This window comes from Oncorhynchus gorbuscha, linkage group LG14 (genome assembly GCF_021184085.1).
Source record: "Oncorhynchus gorbuscha isolate QuinsamMale2020 ecotype Even-year linkage group LG14, OgorEven_v1.0, whole genome shotgun sequence".
Taxonomy (NCBI): Eukaryota; Metazoa; Chordata; class Actinopteri; order Salmoniformes; family Salmonidae; genus Oncorhynchus; species Oncorhynchus gorbuscha.
In genome coordinates, this window is record NC_060186.1 from 70,835,386 (window position 1) to 70,858,592 (window position 23,207).

At 41.5% G+C, this 23,207-nt stretch overlaps 1 pseudogene; it reads right to left on the minus strand.

Annotated features, from left to right (window-relative positions):
• Window positions 1-281: 281 nt before the first annotated feature.
• On the minus strand, window positions 282-16,524 carry LOC123995724 (annotated as a pseudogene).
• Between the last annotated feature and the right edge of the window lie 6,683 nt (window positions 16,525-23,207).

The following is a 23,207-nucleotide window of genomic DNA, read 5'->3' on the forward strand; positions in this document are numbered from 1 at the left end:
CATTTGAGAGAAATAAGCTTTTTGTGTGTATGGAACATTTCTGGGATGTTTTATTTCAGCTCATGAAACATGGGAAAAACACTTTATATATTGCATTTATATATAGAACCCTTTAGGTTCAGTTAAAACTGAAAAAATAAACAAAACATCGTGTATATTCAGCTGTAAACTATTTGAAACACAACGCCTGACACGTAACATTTTACTCGTGAAACAGATATGTTGAACTAGCTTGCTTGAGGTTTTGATATAACATATAGCCTAATACAGCTTTACTAAGAGCAAGGTGAGGTTTCTTGCATCTAAAAACAAGTATTATTAAATGTAATAAGAAAATGAAATAGATTAGAACAATGCATGGATAGTAAAGGGGGAATAAACATTAAAGTTTTGCTTCTAAAGTTCAGTACATTTCAGACAATATTTTTTTAAGTCGTGCTCACGAGCCAAAATGGGTCCCTGAAAAATATGCACAATTGTGTACTACATCATCCATTTTGTGTGATGTCATGTCCTGCAAAAAAAAATGCAATTCGCATGATATGGTACGAGTTTGTAAGTGCTTAAGATCCCGACTGCATCTAAGTGTAAATAATAAATAAATAATGTGTTAATGTCTGTTTTGTATGGTGTGCAGCAAAACCAAAACACATATTTTTTCAGCGCTTCATATCAATAACCATTCTACCTTGTAAGTGCACTAGAGTGCACATATCTAAAGATATAAAATACACTTTGCTAAATATACTTTCATGTGTAAAATTTGAACACCCTATGACATTTTCATTTTAAAAAACGACATATTTACCAAATACTATTAAAGACTACAATGTGATGGTGATGAGGATTGTAGGAAAGTGATCCTTTCTCTCCTCATGACAGAGAACATTAGGTGACATTGGTCCCTGATGTGAGTATTACATCTACAGTAAAACTATGTGTTTTTGTCTCCTGTTAATACAATATTCTCTGATAAGATGTTTGTAATAAAGTGTAAAAAAGAGAAATAATATAAAATCCTGATAAACAATAAAGGTCCTACAGCTGATGACAGGGTTGTGTGCAACTAAGCATTTGCATAACGTATGATATCTCCCCACCACTAGGAGGCTCTTTACTTCTTGTCTTTGACAGGCTGCTCAATAAGTTCCCCCTTGTGATACTTCTGTCCGATCCCATAAGGCACGTGTGCAGCGATGGTCCCCAGCTCCTTGGCTCCCTCGATGTGGAACATCTGGTCGTCAAAGAATATGTGGGGCCGGATCTTCTGCAGGAGAGGCCCTTTGGGGGCCCCGGCTAGGAACAGGGCTTCGTCGATCTCCAGGCCCCAGCTCCTGAGGGTCTTGAGGACACGGGCCCCTGAGCTGGCTGCACTGCGGGCTGTTACCAGGTAGGTACGAATGGGGCAGGACATACGCTCGTTCTTGCCGTAGAACTTTCTCTGGAGCTTCCCCAGCACCTCCAGGAAACACTTCAAGGGACCCTGAGAGAAACAAATGAGACATAGGGTTAGCATAGTATTGTTTTTACTTTTGTCCAAAATCAAAGTAAATAATACATATCAATGGGTTATTGGGATAGTCCCCTATTATATATGGTCTTTAGATGTTCAAACTATCACCAAGATATTAACTGCCAATGTTGATATGCAACAACTTGGTACAATTAAGGGATTAAGGATAGTGTGACAGTTAGTTGAAAAGTTGGTTGCTAGTTAGTTGAACATCTATAACCCTTGTATACACTCTTATAAAAAAGGGTTACAAAGGGGTTCTTTGGCTGTCCCCACAGGATTAACCTGTTTGGTTCCCGGGTAGAACCCTTTTGAGTTTCATGTAAAACCCTCTGTGGAAAGGGTTCTACCTGGAACCAAAAAGGGTTCATCAAACGGTTTCCTATGGGGGACAGCCAAATAACCCCTTTACATTGTAGATAACACATTTTTTCTAACAGTGTAGGAGACTCCAAATAAGGAAATCTGAAGAAAAAAACAATGTCAAACATTTACATAAAATGTAGGCATGTAGTACTTCAGAGTCCTCTCGTGATTACCTTTTTAAGAGGTATGTTCTCAAACTCCTGCTCGTGCTCAAAGAACTTATCCAGGCCACGTTGTTTCGCGATGATCTCCGACTCGTCAGAGAAGAGGACTGCGTCTCCGTCAAAAGCTACTTTCAGCTGTGTGTCGGACAGTTGGTTCTCCACATCCCCAGATGTAAACATGGTCGCTGCAGCAATGCCTGTTTATAAAATATTATTTGGGTTTTATACATTCTCATAACAAATAATCTCATAATCTTTAAATATGAATAATAGTTAATAATCTTTAAATATTTCTGTTCCAAAGAAACGTGTCCATAAACCAGAATGCACATTTTTTTGTTGCTGGAATTTATTTGTTGCTCGAAGCAGCAGTCCTTGTCCTAGGAATTGATTTGAATCTGGATTTGAATCTGGATTGGCCATTTCAGGCCTCAGATCAATCTAAGAGTATAATTATTGATTTTAAGATGACTCAACTGATCTCAAAATGTGAAAAACCTTGTTATATTCTTATTTATTGATTTAATTCTTACTAATAACCCCCATAAATAGTGTCTAGTGCAGGTTTTCCCAAACTGGGGTACACGTAATGCCGTCGGGGGTACGACAAATAAATATCTGATTCACAATTTTTAAAATTTAAATTTAAAAACAATTAGTAGCCTCGTTTCACTGGCAAAAATAAAATGAAACCATTTAGTGATCAGCGAAGTAACACAATGTCAAATACAGGTAGCCTAGTCAAATTAACATCCAATCACATTAACCCTTACTCTCTAACGGGAATTCCACTAACGGTCCGTATGTAGCCAAACATAGCTGCTGCTCATTCCATTGACTTGAAAATGTATAAATGGTTAAAAAAAAGTAAGGCCCGCGTCCATAGAGACACATACCAGCTCTACTGGTAGTACTGCTACTACCAGCAGTACTACACCTGTACCTGTCGACGACACAAGTTGTTCTGCTTCCACAAGCACATCCAATGCTAGCATCAGTAATTGTACATTTGTTGTTAGCTCAGCTATTATGAACACTGACAGTTGTGAATCCGATGCAGCCGAAGAGCTACTGCCCCCTTGCCTGGGAAAGCACTGAACAACAGGACGTTGGACCATTGAGGAGGCGCTAATATGATGAGAACTACATTGATTTGTGGTTCACTTATATTGGGAGTAGTGCCTTTCCTCATCGACATTGTGTTATATGTGCAAAATTACTATGTCACAACTCGATGAATCCTTCACTCTTGCACAGACATTCAGAAACAAACATGCCAATTTGAAAAATAAGCAGCGGGAGTTTTTGGAGCAAGAATTAAGCAGCTCAGCGTTCAACACCAAAGTGCCCTCAAAGCTCAACACTAAGCTAAGGATCCTGGGTCTAAACACCTCCCTCTGCAACTGGATCCTGGACTTCTTGACGGGCCGCCCCCAGGTGGTGAGGGTAGGTAGCAACACATCTGCCATGCTGATCCTAAACACTGGAACTCCCCAGGGGTGCGTGCTCAGTCCCCTCCTGTACTCCCTGTTCACCCACAACTGCATGGCCAGATACGACTCCGACACCATCATTAAGTTTGCAGACGACACAACAGTGGTAGGCCTGATCACCAACAATGACAAGACAGCCTATAGGGAGGAGGTCAGAGACCTGTCCGGGTGTTGCCAGAATAACACCCTATCCCTCAACGTAATCAAGACTAAGGAGATGATTGTGGACTACAGGAAAAGGAAGACCGAGCATGCCCCCATTCTCTTCAACGGGGCTGTAGTGGAGCAGGTTGAGAGCTTCAAGTTCCTTGGTGTCCAAATCAATAACAAACTAGAATGGTCCAAACACACCAAGACAATCGTGATGAGGGCACGACAAAGCCTATTCCCCTCTAAGGAAACTAAAAAGATTTGGCATGAGTCCTGAGATCCTCAAAAGGTTCTGCTGCAATGTCGAGAGCATGGTTGCATCACTGCCTATTACGGCAATTGCTCGGCCTCTGAACGCAAGGCACTACAGAGGGTAGTGCGTATGGCCCAGTACATCACTTGGGCTAAGCTGCCTGCCAACCAGGACCTCTACACCAGGCAGTGTCAGAGGAAGGCCCTAAAAAATGTCAAAGACCCCATCCACCCCAGTCATACACTGTTCTCTCTACTACCGCATGTCAGTGGTACCGGAGTGCCAAATCTAGGACAAAAATGCCATAAGACTCCTGAACAGGTAATCAAATGGCTACTCTGACTATTTGCATTGTGTGTCCCCACAATCCCTCTTTTACGTTGCTGCTACTCTCTGTTTATCAGTCGTTTAGCTCAGTTACCTTAGCTTTCTTGGGAACAGGAACAATGGTGGCCCTCTTGAAGCATGTGGGAACAGCAGACTGGTATAGGGATTGATTGAATATGTCCGTAAACACACCGGCCAGCTGGTCTGCGCATGCTCTGAGGGCGCGGCTGGGGATGCCGTCTGGGCCTGCAGCCTTGCGAGGGTTAACACATTTAAATGTCTTACTCACCTCGGCTGCAGTGAAGGAGAGACCGCATGTTTTCGTTGCAGGCCGTGTCAGTGGCACTGTATTGTCCTCGAAGTGGGCAAAACATTTTGCCTGGGTCTGCCTGGGAGCAAGACATCCTGGTCCGTGACTGGGCTGGATTTCTTCTTGTAGTCCGTGATTGACTGTAGACCCTGCCACATGCCTCTTGTGTCTGAGCCGTTGAATTGAGATTCTACTTTGTCTCTGTACTGACGCTTAGCTTGTTTGATAGCCTTGCGGAGGGAATAGCTGCACTGTTTGTATTCGGTCATGTTACCAGACACCTTGCCCTGATTAAAAGTGGTTCGCGCTTTCAGGTTCACGCGAATGCTGCCATCAATCCACGGTTTCTGGTTAGGGAATGTTTTAGTCGTTGCTATGGGAACGAATCAGCGTATTCATCAATATTGTTATCTGATGCAATACGACACATATCCCAGTCCACTTGATGGAAGCAGTCTTGGAGTGTGGAGTTAGCTTGGTCGGACCAGCGTTGGACAGACCTCAGCGTGGGAGCCTCTTGTTTTAGTTTCTGTCTGTAGGCAGGGATCAACAAAATGGAGTCGTGGTCAGCTTTTCCGAAAGGGGGCGGGGCAGGGCCTTATATGCGTCGCGGAAGTTAGAGTAAAAATGATCCAAGGTTTCTCTCTGTTCATCATATATGCATAGTCACTTTAACCAAATCTACATGTACATACTACCTCAATCCTCTACCCTGGGGCGGCAGGGTAGCCTAGTGGTTAGAGCGTTGGACTAGTAACCGGAAGGTTGCGAGTTCAAACCCCGAGCTGTCGTTCTGCCCCTGAACAGGCAGTTAACCCACTGTTCCCAGGCCGTCATTGAAAATAAGAATTTGTTCTTAACTGACTTGCCTGATTAAATAAAGGTAAAATAAAATAAAAATCAGCCTGACTAACCGGTGTCTGTATGTAGCCTTGCTACTGTATACAGCCTCGCTACTGTATACAGCCTCGCTACTGTATACAGCCTCGCTACTGTATACAGCCTCACTACTGTATACAGCCTCGCTACTGTATACAGCCTCGCTACTGTATACAGCCTCGCTACTGTATACAGCCTCACTACTGTATTTAGCCTCGCTACTGTTATTTTCCACTGTTGTTTTATTTCTTTCCTTACGTATTGTTCACCTAATACCTTTTTGCACTATTGGTTAGAGCCTGTTAGTAAGCATTTCACTGTAAGGTCTACAACTGTTGTATTCAGCGCACGTGACAACTTTGATTTGATTCTTCAAACCATTGGAAACCAGGACAACAGGAGAGGATATTCTTCAAGTAATGGACAGCTTTGTGACATCAAATGGACTTTGGTGGTCAAGATGTGTTGGTATCTGTACTGATGGCGCAAAAGCCATGACAGGGAGACATAGTGGATTGCTCCCGACGCCACTTGGGTACACTGCAGCATCCACCAAGAGGCTGTTGCTAGAAAAGGAATACCTGACAGCTTGAAAGATGTTTTGGACACTACAGTGAAAATGGTTAACTTTGTTAAAGTAAGGCCCCTGAACTCTTGTGTATTTTCTGCATTATGCAATGATATGGGCAGCGACCATGTAACGCGTTTGCAACATACTGAAGTGTGCTGGTTACCACGGGGAAAGGTGTTGACACGTTTTTTTAAATTGAGAGACGAGCTTAAAGTTTTCATTACTGACCATAATTTTCATTTCTCTGACCGATTGCATGATGACGAGTTTCTCACAGGACTGGCCAATCTGGGTGATGTTTGTTCTCGCCTAAATTATCTGAAACTAGGATTACAGGGACTCTCCGCAACTATATTCAATATGCGGGACAAAATTGAGGCTATGATTAAGACATTGGAGCTCTGCTCTGTCTGCATTAAAAAGGACCTCACACGGGTCTTTACATCATTGGATGATGTTTTCTGTGCGCAAATGAACTCAAGTTTACGGACAATGTCAAATGTGATATAGCGAAGCACCTGAGTGAGTTGGGTGTGCAATTACGCAGGTACTTTCCTGAAACGGATGACACAAACAACTGGATTGGTTGCCTCCAGTCCACTTAATGATATCTGAAGAAGAGAGCCTCATTGAAATTGCAACAAGCGGTTCTGTGAAAATTTCATTGAAATCAAAAGCCACTGCCAGATTTCTGGATTGGGCTGCACTCAGAGTATCCTGCCTTGGCAAATAGCGCAGTTAAGACACTGATTCCCTTTGCAACCACGTACTGTACCAATGTGAGAGTGGATTCTCAGCCATCACTAAACTAAATACAGGCACAGACTGTGGGAAAAGACAGAGACTCTTTCCAATACAACCCAACATTGCAGAGTTATGTGCATCCTTTCAAGCACACCCTTCTCATTAACCTGTGGTGAATTATTCACAATTTTCAATGAACAAGTAAGGTTTTATATGTTAGATGGCTAAGTAAAGAGCTAAATGATTGATTATTATTATATTATTATTTGCGCCCTGGTCCTAAAGAGCTCTTTGTCACCCCACGAGCCGGGTTGTGACAAACCCACACTCATTCTTATGTTTAATAAATATATCGTATAATGTGTGTGTGGCAGGCTTACAATGATGGCAAAAAAACATTTGAGAGTGTGCTGACCCTTGTGCTGTAGGGGGTACGCAGCTTGAGGGGTAAATAAACACAAGTTCAACTGTAACACACACATACACAAACATATACACACACATATATACAGTTGAAGTCTGAAGTTTAGATACACCTCAGCCAAATACATTTAAACTCAGTTTCACAATTCCTGACATTTAATCCAAGTAAAGCTTCCCTGTTTTAGGTCAGTTAGATCACCACTTTATTTTAAGAATATGAAATGTCAGTATAATAGTAGAGAGAATTATTTATTTCAGATTTTATTTCTTTCATCACATTCCCAGTGGGTCAGAAGTTTACATACACTCAATTTGTATTTAGTAACATTGCCTTTAAATTGTTTAACTTGGGTCAAACGTTTTGGGAGGCCTTCCACAAGCTTCAACAATAAGTTGGGTGAATTTTGGCCCATTCCTCCTGACAGAGCTCGTGTAACTGAATAAGGTTTGTAGGCCTCCTTGCTCGCACATGCTTTTTCATTTCTGCCCACAAATTTTCTATGGGATTGAGGTCAGGGCTTTGTGATGGCCTCTCCAATACCTTGACATTTTTGTCCTTAAGCCATTTTGCTTGGGGGTCATTGTTCATTTGGAAGACCCATTTGCAAACAAGCTTTAACTGATGTCTTGAGATGTTACTTCAATATATCCACATAATTTTCCTACCTCATGATGCCATCTATTTTACCAGTCCCTGCTGCAGCAAAGCACCCCCACAACATGATGCTGCCACCCCGTGCTTCACGGTTGGGATGGTGTTCTTCAGCTTGGAAGCCTCCCCCTTTTTCCTCCAAACATAATGATGGTCATTATTGCAAACAGTTCTATTTTTTTTCATCAGACCAAAATACATTTCTCCAAAAAGTACAATCTTTGTCCCCATGTGCAGTTGCAAACCGTAGGCTGGCTTTTTTATGGCGGTTTTGGAGCAGTGGCTTCGTCCTTGCTGAGTGGCCTTTCAGGTTATGTTGATATAGGACTTGTTTTACTGTGGATATAGATACTTTTGTACCTTTTTCCTCCAGCATCTTCACAAGGTCCTTTGCTGTTGTTCTAGGATTGATTTGCACTTTTCGCACCAAAGTACGTTCATCTCTAGGAGACAGAACGCGTCTCCTTCCTGAGCGGTATGACAGCTGCATGGTCCCATGGTATTTATACTTGCATACTGTTGTTTGTACAGATGAACGTGGTACCTTCAAGCATTTGGAAATTGCTCCCCAGAATGAAGCAGACTTGTGGAGGTCTACAATGTTTTTTTCTGAGGTCTTGGCTAATTTATTTTGATTTTTCCATGATGTCAAGCAAATAGGCACTGAGTTTGAAGGTAGGCCTTGAAATACAGGCACACCTCCAATTGACTCAAATGATGGCAATTAGCCTATCAGAAACATCTAAAGCTATGACATCAGTTTCTGGAATTTTCCAAGCTGTTTAAAGGCACAGTCAACTTCTGACCCACTGGAATTGTGAAACAGTGAATTATAAGTGAAATAATCTGTCTGTAAACAATTGTTATAAAAATGACTTGTGTCATGCATAAAGTAGATGTCCCTCATACTTCTCAAAACTATAGTTTGATAAACAATACATTTATGGAGAGGTTGAAACTAACTAATGACTCCAACCTAAGTGTATGTAAACATCTGACTTCAACTGTGTGTGTGTGTGTGTGTGTGTGTGTGTGTGTGTGTGTGTGTGTGTGTGTGTGTGTGTGTGTGTGTGTGTGTGTGTGTGTGTGTGTGTGTGTGTGTGTGTGTGTGTGTGTGTGTGTGTGTGTGTGTGTGTGTGTGTGTGTGTGTGTGTGTGTGTGTGTGTGTATATACATATACACACACACACACACGTATGTAATTAAAATCCTCGATCACACTTGCAGGCCGTGTCATGGTGACATTGGCTAACTAATCTCATGCGTAAATACATGTCATCAGGTCTAAGTTGTCTCACGCCGAACTGCACATCTGCAGGATGTCAAATCAAAGCCACTCCTTCAATTTAAAGTAGGTTTTGACTCAAATTTAAATGTGTCATTTTCACAAAGTTAGGATAATAACACGTTCAACTACTTAAGACATTGGCTCCAATCTAGGATGTGCCTTAATGTACAACTAAGGAATAATTCTTCACTTCTCTCATTGACTTCTCAAACCCCGGCCTGAACTGTTTGGTCTGTTTTACAAGCTTTCCTGGAAGTGTCGTGATGTTGTACAAGGAGCTACAAGAGCTCAGGCTCATTGTAATGACTGGAATGGAATAAACGGATGGGTAGCGTACACATCACACATGGAAACCACATGTTTGACTATGTTCCATTAATTCCATTCCAGCCATTACAATGAGTCACAACCTATTACAACAGCATCACCCATGCATTATATCTGTAGGCTATACTATAACGTGTTACCACAATGTACATCTACAGTTGTTTACTTAGCACCATTGCTAAGCAACACCAGTTAAATCTCTAGAGGCTAAAAAACAGTGTCATCAACACCTACCCTCCTCAATGGCCTCAGTGACTTTCTCTCCATCCTTGGAGAGGTACAGGTTGGTCATGTAGGCCTTCAGATATCCAATGGGGCTTTTCCCTCCAGTCATACAGAATCTCTCAATGGTTAAATCTGTCAGACAAAACAACAAAAACATTATCACCGTATAGAAATGTGATGTAAAGTCATCAGGATGGTGGCCAAAGATGGCCACTACATATCAAGAACAAGAGGCCTAAACAATAAAAACAACATATTTGGTCAAAGGAGCAGCATTAAAGCTGCAATATGTAACTTTTTGGTGACCCAACCAAATGCACATATAAATACGAGTTATAGATCTTTCCTTCTCATTGAAAGCAAGTCTAACAAGCGGTAGAAATCTTCTATTTGTATGCTTCCTGTTAAGTACATTTTTTTCATCTTTTACATTCGGTTTTGTATACCAGGTGAAAATACAATATTTTTGTTTATGGAAAATGTATTTCACAGCAGTTTAGATACAATGACTGACTGTTTGTTTCAAATTGTTTCGAATTTTAGCAACAAGAAAATGACAGAGCGATTTCTGCATATTGTACCTTTTAAATTCGATGTCCAATCATTCAATGGACCCCGAGAAAGAGACTGGTTTGTACTAGACTAGACCAACTACAACCTGGCTGGTTTGTATTAGACTAGACCAACTACAACCTGGCTGGTTTGTATTAGACCAACTACAACCTGACTGGTTTGTATTAGACCAACTACAACCTGGCTGGTTTGTATTAGACCAACTACAACCTGGCTGGTTTGTATTAGACCAACTACAACCTGGCTGGTTTGTATTAGACCAACTACAACCTGTCTGGTTTGTATTAGACCAACTACAACCTGGCTGGTTTGTATTAGACCAACTATAACCTGGCTGGTTTGTATTAGACCAACTATAACCTGGCTGGTTTGTATTAGACCAACTACAACCTGGCTGGTTTGTACTAGACTAGACCAACTACAGCCTGGCTGGTTTGTATTAGACCAACTACAACCTGGCTGGTTTGTACTAGACTAGACCAACTACAGCCTGGCTGGTTTGTATTAGACCAACTACAACCTGGCTGGTTTGTACTAGACTAGACCAACTACAGCCTGGCTGGTTTGTATTAGACCAACTACAACCTGGCTGGTTTGTACTAGACTAGACCAACTACAGCCTGGCTGGTTTGTATTAGACCAGACCAACTACAGCCTGGCTGGTTTGTATTAGACCAACTACAACCTGGCTGGTTTGTATTAGACCAACTACAACCTGGCTGGTTTGTATTAGACCAACTACAACCTGGCTGGTTTGTACTAGACTAGACCAACTACAGCCTGGCTGGTTTGTATTAGACCAACTACAACCTGGCTGGTTTGTATTAGACCAACTATAACCTGACTGGTTTGTACTAGACTAGATCAACTACAACCTGACTGGTTTGTACTAGACTAGACCAACTACAACCTGGATGGTTTGTATTAGACTAGACCAACTATAACCTGACTGGTTTGTACTAGACTAGACCAACTACAACCTGGCTGGTTTGTACTAGAGACCGACTATAACCTGTCATGCTAGACTTAGACTGAGACCGACTATAACCTGGCTGGTGTGTATTAGACTAGACCAACTACAACCATACTAGACCAACTATAACCTGGCTGGTTTGGTACTAGACTAGACCAACTATAACTGGCTGGTTGTATTAGACTAGACCAACTACAACCTGCTGGTTTGTATTAGACTAGACCAACTATAACCTGACTGGTTGGTACTAGACCAACTATAACCTGGCTGGTGTGTATTAGACTAGACCAACTACAACCTGGCTGGTTTGTATTAGACTAGACCAACTATAACCTGACTGGTTGGTACTAGACTAGACCAACTATAACCTGGCTGGTGTGTATTAGACTAGACCAACTACAACCTGGCTGGTTTGTATTAGACTAGACCAACTATAACCTGACTGGTTGGTACTAGACTAGACCAACTACAACCTGGCTGGTGTGTATTAGACTAGACCAACTATAACCTGACTGGTTTGTACTAGACTAGACCAACTACAACCTGGCTGATGTGTACTAGACTATACCAACTACAACCTGACTGGTTTGTACTAGACTAGACCAACTACAACCTGACTGGTTTGTACTAGACTAGACCAACTACAACCTGGCTGATTTGTATTAGACCAGCTACAACCTGGCTGGTTTGTATTAGACCAACTACAACCTGGCTGGTTTGTATTAGACCAACTACAACCTGGCTGGTTTGTATTAGACCAACTACAACCTGGCTGGTTTGTACTAGACTAGACCAACTACAGCCTGGCTGGTTTGTATTAGACCAACTACAACCTGGCTGGTTTGTATTAGACCAACTATAACCTGACTGGTTTGTACTAGACTAGATCAACTACAACCTGACTGGTTTGTACTAGACTAGACCAACTACAACCTGGATGGTTTGTATTAGACTAGACCAACTATAACCTGACTGGTTTGTACTAGACTAGACCAACTACAACCTGGCTGGTTTGTACTAGACTAGACCGACTATAACCTGGCTGGTGTGTATTAGACTAGACCGACTATAACCTGGCTGGTGTGTATTAGACTAGACCAACTACAACCTGGCTGGTTTGTATTAGACTAGACCAACTATAACCTGACTGGTTGGTACTAGACTAGACCAACTATAACCTGGCTGGTGTGTATTAGACTAGACCAACTACAACCTGGCTGGTTTGTATTAGACTAGACCAACTATAACCTGACTGGTTGGTACTAGACTAGACCAACTATAACCTGGCTGGTGTGTATTAGACTAGACCAACTACAACCTGGCTGGTTTGTATTAGACTAGACCAACTATAACCTGACTGGTTGGTACTAGACTAGACCAACTACAACCTGGCTGGTGTGTATTAGACTAGACCAACTATAACCTGACTGGTTTGTACTAGACTAGACCAACTACAACCTGGCTGATGTGTACTAGACTATACCAACTACAACCTGACTGGTTTGTACTAGACTAGACCAACTACAACCTGACTGGTTTGTACTAGACTAGACCAACTACAACCTGGCTGATTTGTATTAGACCAACTACAACCTGACTGGTTTGTACTAGACTAGACCGACTATAACCTGGCTGGTTTGTACTAGACTAGACTGACTATAACCTGGCTGGTTTGTACTAGACTAGACCGACTACAACCTGACTGGTTTGTACTAGACTAGACCAACTACAACCTGACTGGTTTGTACTAGACTAGACCAACTACAACCTGGCTGGTTTGTACTAGACTAGACCAACTACAACCTGGCTGGTTTGTATTAGACCAACTACAACCTGACTGGTTTGTACTAGACTAGACCAACTACAACCTGGCCGGTTTGTATTAGACCAACTACAACCTGGCTGGTTTGTACTAGACTAGACCGACTACAACCTGGCCGGTTTGTATTAGACCAACTACAACCTGGCTGGTTTGTACTAGACTAGACCGACTACAACCTGGCCGGTTTGTATTAGACCAACTACAACCTGACTGGTTTGTACTAGACTAGACCGACTACAACCTGGCCGGTTTGTATTAGACTAGACCAACTACAACCTGGCTGGTTTGTACTAGACTAGACCAACTACAACCTGGCTGGTTTGTACTAGACTAGACCAACTACAGCCTGGCTGGTTTGTATTAGACCAACTACAACCTGGCTGGTTTGTATTAGACCAACTATAACCTGACTGGTTTGTACTAGACTAGATCAACTACAACCTGACTGGTTTGTACTAGAAAAGACCAACTACAACCTGGATGGTTTGTATTAGACTAGACCAACTATAACCTGACTGGTTTGTACTAGACTAGACCAACTACAACCTGGCTGGTTTGTACTAGACTAGACCGACTATAACCTGACTGGTTTGTACTAGACCAACTACAACCTGACTGGTTTGTACTAGACTAAACCAACTACAACATGGCTGGTTTGTATTAGACCAACTACAACCTGGCTGGTTTGTATTAGACTAGACCAACTACAACCTGGCTGGTTTGTACTAGACTAGACCGACTATAACCTGGCTGGTGTGTATTAGACTAGACCGACTATAACCTGGCTGGTGTGTATTAGACTAGACCAACTACAACCTGGCTGGTTTGTATTAGACTAGACCAACTATAACCTGACTGGTTGGTACTAGACTAGACCAACTATAACCTGGCTGGTGTGTATTAGACTAGACCAACTATAACCTGGCTGGTGTGTATTAGACTAGACCAACTACAACCTGGCTGGTTTGTATTAGACTAGACCAACTATAACCTGACTGGTTGGTACTAGACTAGACCAACTATAACCTGGCTGGTGTGTATTAGACTAGACCAACTACAACCTGGCTGGTTTGTATTAGACTAGACCAACTATAACCTGACTGGTTGGTACTAGACTAGACCAACTACAACCTGGCTGGTGTGTATTAGACTAGACCAACTATAACCTGACTGGTTTGTACTAGACTAGACCAACTACAACCTGGCTGATGTGTACTAGACTATACCAACTACAACCTGACTGGTTTGTACTAGACTAGACCAACTACAACCTGACTGGTTTGTACTAGACTAGACCAACTACAACCTGGCTGATTTGTATTAGACCAGCTACAACCTGGCTGGTTTGTATTAGACCAACTACAACCTGGCTGGTTTGTATTAGACTAGACCAACTACAACCTGACTGGTTTGTACTAGACTAGACCGACTATAACCTGGCTGGTTTGTACTAGACTAGACTGACTATAACCTGGCTGGTTTGTACTAGACTAGACCAACTACAACCTGACTGGTTTGTACTAGACTAGACCAACTACAACCTGACTGGTTTGTACTAGACTAGACCAACTACAACCTGGCTGGTTTGTACTAGACTAGACCAACTACAACCTGGCTGGTTTGTACTAGACTAGACCAACTACAACCTGGCCGGTTTGTATTAGACCAACTACAACCTGGCTGGTTTGTACTAGACTAGACCGACTACAACCTGGCCGGTTTGTATTAGACCAACTACAACCTGGCTGGTTTGTACTAGACTAGACCGACTACAACCTGGCCGGTTTGTATTAGACCAACTACAACCTGACTGGTTTGTACTAGACTAGACCGACTACAACCTGGCCGGTTTGTATTAGACTAGACCAACTACAACCTGGCTGGTTTGTACTAGACTAGACCAACTACAACCTGGCTGGTTTGTACTAGACTAGACCAACTACAACCTGGCCGGTTTGTATTAGACCAACTACAACCTGACTGGTTTGTACTAGACTAGACCGACTACAACCTGGCCGGTTTGTATTAGACTAGACCAACTACAACCTGGCTGGTTTGTACTAGACTAGACCAACTACAACCTGGCTGGTGTGTATTAGACTAGACCAACTACAACCTGGCTGGTGTGTATTAGACTAGACCAACTACAACCTGGCTGGTGTGTATTAGACTAGACCAACTACAACCTGGCTGGTGTGTATTAGACTAGACCAACTACAACCTGGCTGGTGTGTACTAGACTAGACCAACTACAACCTGGCTGGTTTGTACTAGACTAGACCAACTACAACCTGGCTGGTGTGTATTAGACTAGACCAACTACAACCTGGCTGGTTTGTACTAGACTAGACCAACTACAACCTGGCTGGTGTGTACTAGACTAGACCAACTACAACCTGGCTGGTGTGTATTAGACTGAAAGCCACGGCTCCAATAAGCCATGCATCCAATCTGATAGACAGGCACCTCTACAATATATTATCAAAAAGGCTCAACATTTAATACCTCCCATCACAAAAATATTCCTTTTCAAACCTTTACACAAGGGTTCCTCGAAGGAACTTTTCAGAGGGGTTCCTCAAGGAAAACTTTTTCAACTGGAAAGGTTCTGTAGGTGTGGCAACCCTAAAAGTTCTTCCAGACAGCTTTACTACTAAGAGTGTAGAACAGTTTAAATAGGGAAAAACAAGAATATTCTGCCAAAGTGTCATTTATGCATTCATGTATAGAGGGTGTGCATAATTGTGGGAAACAATATTGCCTATTGTAATTCTGAGCAAAACACTATTCTAGATGCATTACACAAATTCCATCTAGGCCTAAAGACATTGGCATCATATTGAATGAAGTTTCCTTTTCACCCACAATACAGAATTTATATGTTGTAGTGCAACCCCACCGTCTTATACTCCCATATACAGACATGCAAGTAAGCCAAATCTTTAGTTAATTCAATCCCTCTAATATACCTTCACAAGGGGAAACGCAACACCTGGCATGAGTGGCTCATTCTCGTGCTCCTGTTGATTCATGTAGGCCATGTACTTCTCGACTCCCTCTTCCTCATAGATCTTCCGTTCCTCATCCATGTTGAAAAGTGTTCGAGAGGAGACGGCGATTGTCACGGCATTCTGGGGTTTGGGCTATTTGGAAAACAAGATTATAAAGCAAAAGTTTTTGTCAAATAAATTAGCAATATTGTATACGTGAAGATATAGATGTTATAGGCAAAAGGCAAACAGCTGCATATGCAAAAGTGTATCACTTACGGGTTTAAGTTTCTTTGTTTTTAAACTGTCAGAACAGACTTTTGATGCTGTCCCGTCCTTTTCCTCTCCAGCGTTAGTGTCTGCTGGATCGGTAGGTTTGATTTCACTCATATTTGGCCTGGGATGGAAAAGTTTTAGGTCTGGTAGATCCGTAACATTGATTCCAAATGTAGATGGACAGACCAAGCGATGACAAGTCTAAGGAAATGTTTGGATGGGGCGAGTCTAACTGTGTTGTTCAACATCCTCTTATATAAGATCTGATATGTCATATAACTTGCAAACACTCATGGGATAGGCTAAAGGTCGCTTTGACTATCACTGTTCAAAAATGCAACTCCTTTGCCAGTTGACTTCACCTATATTGTGGTCTGTCTAACACGTTCTGACAGAGCTCAGAATGTGTTATCGGACAGCTATATATACAAGCATTTCGCTACACTTGCATTAACATCTGCTAACCATGTGTATGTGACACATACATTTTGATTTGACGTGCTTACATATTGGAAGCAAAATATTATTATTTAGTTAAAAGATGAGAAATAATAATTGTAATCAGAATAAACAATTAACATTTAAATATTATTAGTAACAGAATAAATAGCAGAAGAATTACTGCATATTAAATAATGCTGTCATTTAAATCTGTATACCCCATGTAGGCTACTGCCCCTTTAAGAGCTAGAAATAATTTTGTACCCTATTTTGTGATTCTCACTAAATATATTGTTGTTTTCTCACACTATTCAAACCCAAAAAGTGAATATCGCGATTATAAAGCTCTCTTTATAGATCACATATTTCAAACTAATAATCTGAACTAAAAACTCCACACATATTTTGGAATTTATTTGCATCCTTGAAAATCGCTAATCAATATCCAAAAATAGTACACAATTTTCTCTGCGAACCTATACATCGTCATCTTCTCTTTTTTTGTGGCACCAATGTGATGGTTTATGGCAGGGGAAACGGTGCTGCAGTATTCTAGTGTGTGGTGCGGGTGTGATGAGAGATCCGGTGGAATACGACGATACGAGTGCTGATGCTTTGATCCACAGGCGAAATCCCAGGTGGGACGGGGGTACACAACCCCACCCATCCTGGGAAAAATATGATTTGTACCCCCAAATATATCACTGGAAACATAACTCTGTAATTTCAATAATATTCATAATACGCAATGAAAGCACTTGCGCTGATTGTAGACACTTATTAGCTCGTTTATACGTTTCGAAAGATTGCGACCCCCACCCTTTGCCTCACAATGGTTTGATCCACTGCCTCCCACCCCCCAACCCTCAGCAGTGGCACAAGATGCAGGTACTGTGCATGTGTGGGAATCTACCACTCAATACAAGAAAACACATTTAATAACCGTCACCAGTCTTCATTTTCGCTGCATTCTATTACAGGTCACACTATGTTAGCTGATGTTTGCTAGCTAGCTACCGTAACATCAACCAGTGTGTGCAGCTCTTTGAATTTGTGTCAATGAGAGAAACTAGCAATGCAATGTTGTGTGTTCCTTAACTGGCAAGGTAACAGAGGGTTCGTGTCTACCGTCTGAAAGTCACTTAATACACATAACTAACGTGATGTTAATCCAGTCAATCGCACCATAATGATGTTTTATGTTGTCAGGGTTCTCACACACACACAATAGCTTAATTTGCACAGCCAGCGAGCAAACTAAAATCAAACATTAGCTAGCAAGCTAGCTAGTACCAATTCAATTTACGTGGAGTCGTCAAATATTCCATCTTTGACATCGTCTGTTTATTCCAAGATCAGCATGTAGCTGTAGTGCTTCGACGTCTCTGTGATAAGGTTAGCGATAAACTGACATTACTCTTCTGCCATTGTCTTAAATATATTTAATGGTCTCGTTGCAAAAGCTAAATTGTCGCTTGGGGAATTTGAAACACCTGTGTGTCGATCTTGAGTAAACTGACGATAGCAAAGATTATAGCAAACGCCACCGAAACGGAATTGGTGCTCGCTAGCTCTGCAAATTCAGCTATTGTTGGAAGCCAGCCACTAAAAAACAAACTATATTACAATTCCAAAAGGTTGCAGCATACGTTGTGTAAATGGTGAACTCATACAGCTGTCAACCCTTATCACTGCAATCCGTTTGATATTTGCTAGCTGACCAGCTAGCTACCTTTTAGATTGAAGCCCATCTAGAATGATAGAAGATGATAGAAGCCCATCTCCTACTGGTAATAACCTGAACACTGTGTGTGTAGCCAGCCAGGTAGAGAAATGGCAGAAAAAGGAGAAGAGTATTTTTCAGTACACTAAAACGCAAAGTAAGAAACCTAGTAGCCTAATATCTCAAAAACGAGTTGATAAAATGCTAATAAGAAAGTGAAATGCTAATAGAAATGTTTCGCAATGATGTCATTAGGCATATCAGGCAACAGATTGCACACAGACAGCAGAGCTGGGGACAGAGCTGGGGACAGATGGCACACAGACAGCAGAGCTGGGGACAGAGCTGGGGACAGATGGCACACAGACAGCAGAGCTGGGGACAGATGGGCAGAGGGACAGACTGGCAGAGACAGGGAGTCTCAGGTAAGTTTGTTGAGTCTTTGTTTGGCGACATTATGAAAGTTTTTTTAGACTTGTAAAATAGGACATAATTGGAAAATGCCATGGACTCCCCCACTCTCAACTTAAACTGCTGACTGAACTAAGATTTGTTTAAGGCAATGGTATTGCCTTTGTGATTAATTGTGTAGTTTTGGGTACCGGTAGTTAGGAGTATGGCAAACACCTTATTTATTTTCTAGGATTCAGACTGTGAGGCAGTGAGGGTGGTGAAAGGGGAAGAGCCAGGGAGAGACTTCAGAGGACGGTGTCACAGCTACGGCAGGACCAGGTGTCAACCTTGTTGCCAGCAGCACCAGTATAGGGAACAGTGGCACTGCATTGTCCAGTTACCTCAGTTATGGAACAAAACCTTATCAGCCACACCCACAATTTATAGAACCGCAAACTCTTGCCAACAGAGTGTTGATGTTTCAAGAGAGATGGCTTCGCGATTTCCCCTGGCTACCTTATAATCCATCAATAAAAGGAGTGTTGTGTTTTCACTGTAGCCGAGGGTTTTCAAGCCAGCCATCTATTGGCCAAAGAGCAGATGCTGCCTTCATTAGTGCAGGATTTAGGAACTGGAGAAAAGCCATTGTAAAATTCACAGCACGTCAAAACTGCCAAACCCACTGCCACTTTGCAACTGTAAAAGCACACCAGCGAAATCCAATCAGTGTCCAGTTATCCTGTGCATGGGGTTAACAGAAGAAATGATGAAAGCTACCTTGCACTGTATGAGAAAGCAACAACATTGATTGACTCCATTGAGACACACTCAAGATGATTTGCTGGCAAAACAGTGGATCACTATAAGGCAGAATTTTTTAAAGTGTTGGATGGTGTGGAGGTTCAGTTTGGCGACTGTTTTGACTAGGACAATCTAAATGTCCTGCAAACGTTGGAAAGAGCGTTTCTCACGGGGCAATTGGATGAGTCTCTAGATCAGTACCCAGAGCTGAACATAGATTCTCTTACAATGCAGTTGCCTCTCTTTTGCAACAAATACCCCTGTAGCAGCAGTGGAGAGGCAGCAGAGGTCCTCAGGAAGCTTCCAGTGGAGGTGTGGGGGTTGGGTGACCAAGTTGAGGTGCTGATCAGAATTTTTTGTTTGTGGTGCCAGTGTCTTCATGTGAGGCTGAGAGGAGTTTCAGTGCACTCCAAAGGTTAAAGACTTGGCTACAGGCTAGCATGGGCCAAGATAGACTGAATGGCGTAGTTGTCTATAATGTACATAAAGACAGGCTGGACAAATGTTCGGTTCTTTTGTTCAGTAGTGTGTGTAGCAGTGGTTCTCAACCTTTTTGGGGTACTGGAACCCCTGCATATTTTGAGGCAAGGCAGGCAAGGTTTTGAGTGGTCCTCAGGGACCTCCACCCCCTCTATATTATATGTAAAGTTACTGGAATTCGTGTGGTGATGAATACGTTCATTACACTTTTTTATCTCACAGAACCCTTGCAATTACAACACTGACCAATAGGGGTCCACGGTCCCCTGTTTGGGAAACCCCAGGTGTATAGTATATTTGTTATTTTGTTTCGTAGTTTTCAGTTTTTAGTGCATGACAGTACTCATACTAATGATTTATTTTGTTATTCTTATTTAAAATTGCATATTTTGTGTGACATACTTGTCCATAGCTGCTGTTTGAAGAGTTGAGACACTGACTGAACAATAAATCAGTATTTTTGAAGGATATTTTGGTAGATTTTTTGGGGTTATTCATTGAAGTAGTTCTTTCACTTTTATAATTGTACTTATTTTGAGCTTTTTGTTCTTGTAAAGCTGTTGTAGTAGACTCAGGCCAGTGGCACATATTTAATGACTATATAAACGTATCAGAAAAGGTCTAATTAAAAGGTCAATTCAATACGGAGACCAACTTTGTGATGGTTCTCAATGGAGATTATTTTAGATGACATCACACCATATTCATTGTATTTATGAAAACTGCACCCATACACAGTGTACAGTACCATTGCCACCTACTGCCCTTTCTTGGTATTGCTGTTTGTAAGTACAAATACCTGCATACATACTGTACTGATAAGGAACACTGCTATAACTATTATTATTAGTAGTATTATAATGATTTAAAATTTGAACAAGTTGGGACAACCCTTCAGTTAACTACTGTACCTATCAATTATCCTTTTGTAGTAAATATGGTTCCTCAATATACATTTAACATATTACAATGTAGGCTGTGTTACAGCACTACTTTTGGTGTCCCCCTCAGGAATTGCTCTTGAGAAAATGTAATGTAATTGTCCCCTCCAAAGTTGAAATCAGATTTTTGCCCCTGCACAAATGGTCCTTTTGTTTGTTAAATTCCGTCGTTATATCCCCAAAATGTCCATTTATTTGGTACGTTTGATTCAGAAATACACCGGTTCCAACTCGCCCAACATGACTACAAAGTATCTCATAAGTTACCTGTAAACTTGGTCCAAACATTTCAAACAACTTTCCTAATCCAACTTTAGGTATTTTTAAACGCAAATAATCGATAACATTTAAGACGGAATAAACTGTGTTCAATATCGGACGAAAACAAAGTGGAGCGAGCTTTCATGTCGTGCGCCCCAACCACAACAGTACACTTGGCTCGACTCCCAGAAAGGAAATGGCTACTTCTTCATTTCTCAAAGGAAAAACATCAACCAATTTCTAGACTGTTTACATCTAATGGAAGCGATAGGAACTGCAAGCAAGTGCCTTAGAAATCTAGATCCACATAGAAAACACATCGAAAAGAGAGCGACTTCAAAAAAAAAAATCCTGGATGGTTTGTCCTTTGGGTTTCGTCTGCCAAATAAGTTCTGTTATACTGACATACATCATTTTAATCGTTTTAGAAACTTTAGAGTGTATTCTATCCAAATCGACCAATGATACGCATATCCTAGCTTCTGGGCCTGAGTAGCAGGCAGTTTACTTTAGGCACACTTTTCATCCGGATGTGAAAATAGTGCCCCCTGGCCTTAAGAAGTGTTAAGACACGAGGTTCATGAAATCAATGTTGCTAGTAACAGATGACATTCATATTCTGACAATCTGAAACTCACTTAGATAACACCTTTGATTCAGTAGTAGCAATACATGGTTATAGCATCCACAGAAAATACAGAAATGCTAATGGTGGAGGTGTTGCCAATTAGAACCACATTTCTGGAAAGCTTAGAGAGGATCTCGTGTTGAATACTGCTGAAGAAATATGGCTACAGGTTCATCTGCCTCACCTAAAGCCCATTCTTGTGGGAAGTTGCCATAGACCACCAAGTGCTAAAAGTCAGTATCTGGATAACATCTGTGAAATGCTTGATAATGTATGTGATATCAACAGAGAGGTATATTTTCTGGGTGATTTAAATATTGACTGGCTTTCATCAAGCTGCCCACTCAAGAAAAAGCTTCAAACTGTAACCAGTGCATGCAACCTGGTTCAGGTTATCAGTCAACCTACCAGGGTAGTTAAAAATAGCACAGGAATTAATAAATATATATATATTTAACTCAGCAAGTCAGTAAAGAACACATTCTTATTTTCAATGATAGCATAGGAACAGTGGGTTAACTGCCTTGTTCAAGAGCAGAACGGCAGATGCAGATCCACAGATGCTGCTCTTGACACATATGAAATTCCTTATTCCAGTTACTAGTAAGCATGCACCCATTAAAAAAACGACTGTAAAAACTGTTAAATCCCAGTGGATTGATGAGAAATGTAAAAATGTCTTCAAAAATTTCTTCATAACTTCAATTTAAGCCTATGAGAAAGTGGGCGCTCGGGTCTGGAGGGAAGCAAAACTCATTCCGCTACCGAAGAATAGTAAGCCTCCTTCACTGGCTCAAATAGCCGACTAATCAGCCTGTCACCAACCCTTAGTAAACTTTTGGAAAAAATGGTTTTACCTATTGTGTGACCTCTTATACACTATATTAGGCTCAGCCTTTGGAACTTTGGTAGATACAATGCTATTTTACAATGAAAAAATTGACAAGACTTTCAGCACATTTATAGGGAAGGACATTCAACAAACACAGCAAATACACAAATGATTGATGATTGGCTGAGAGAAATTGACTATAAAAAGATTGTGGGGGCTGTCTTGTTACACAGTGCGTCTTTTGACATTTTCGATCATAGTCTGCTGCTGGAAAAAGGTATGTGTTATGGCTTTACTCCCCTGCTATATTGTGGATAAATATTTACCTGTCTAACAGAACACAGAGGGTGTTATTTAATGGAAGCCTCTCCAACCTAATCCAGGTAGA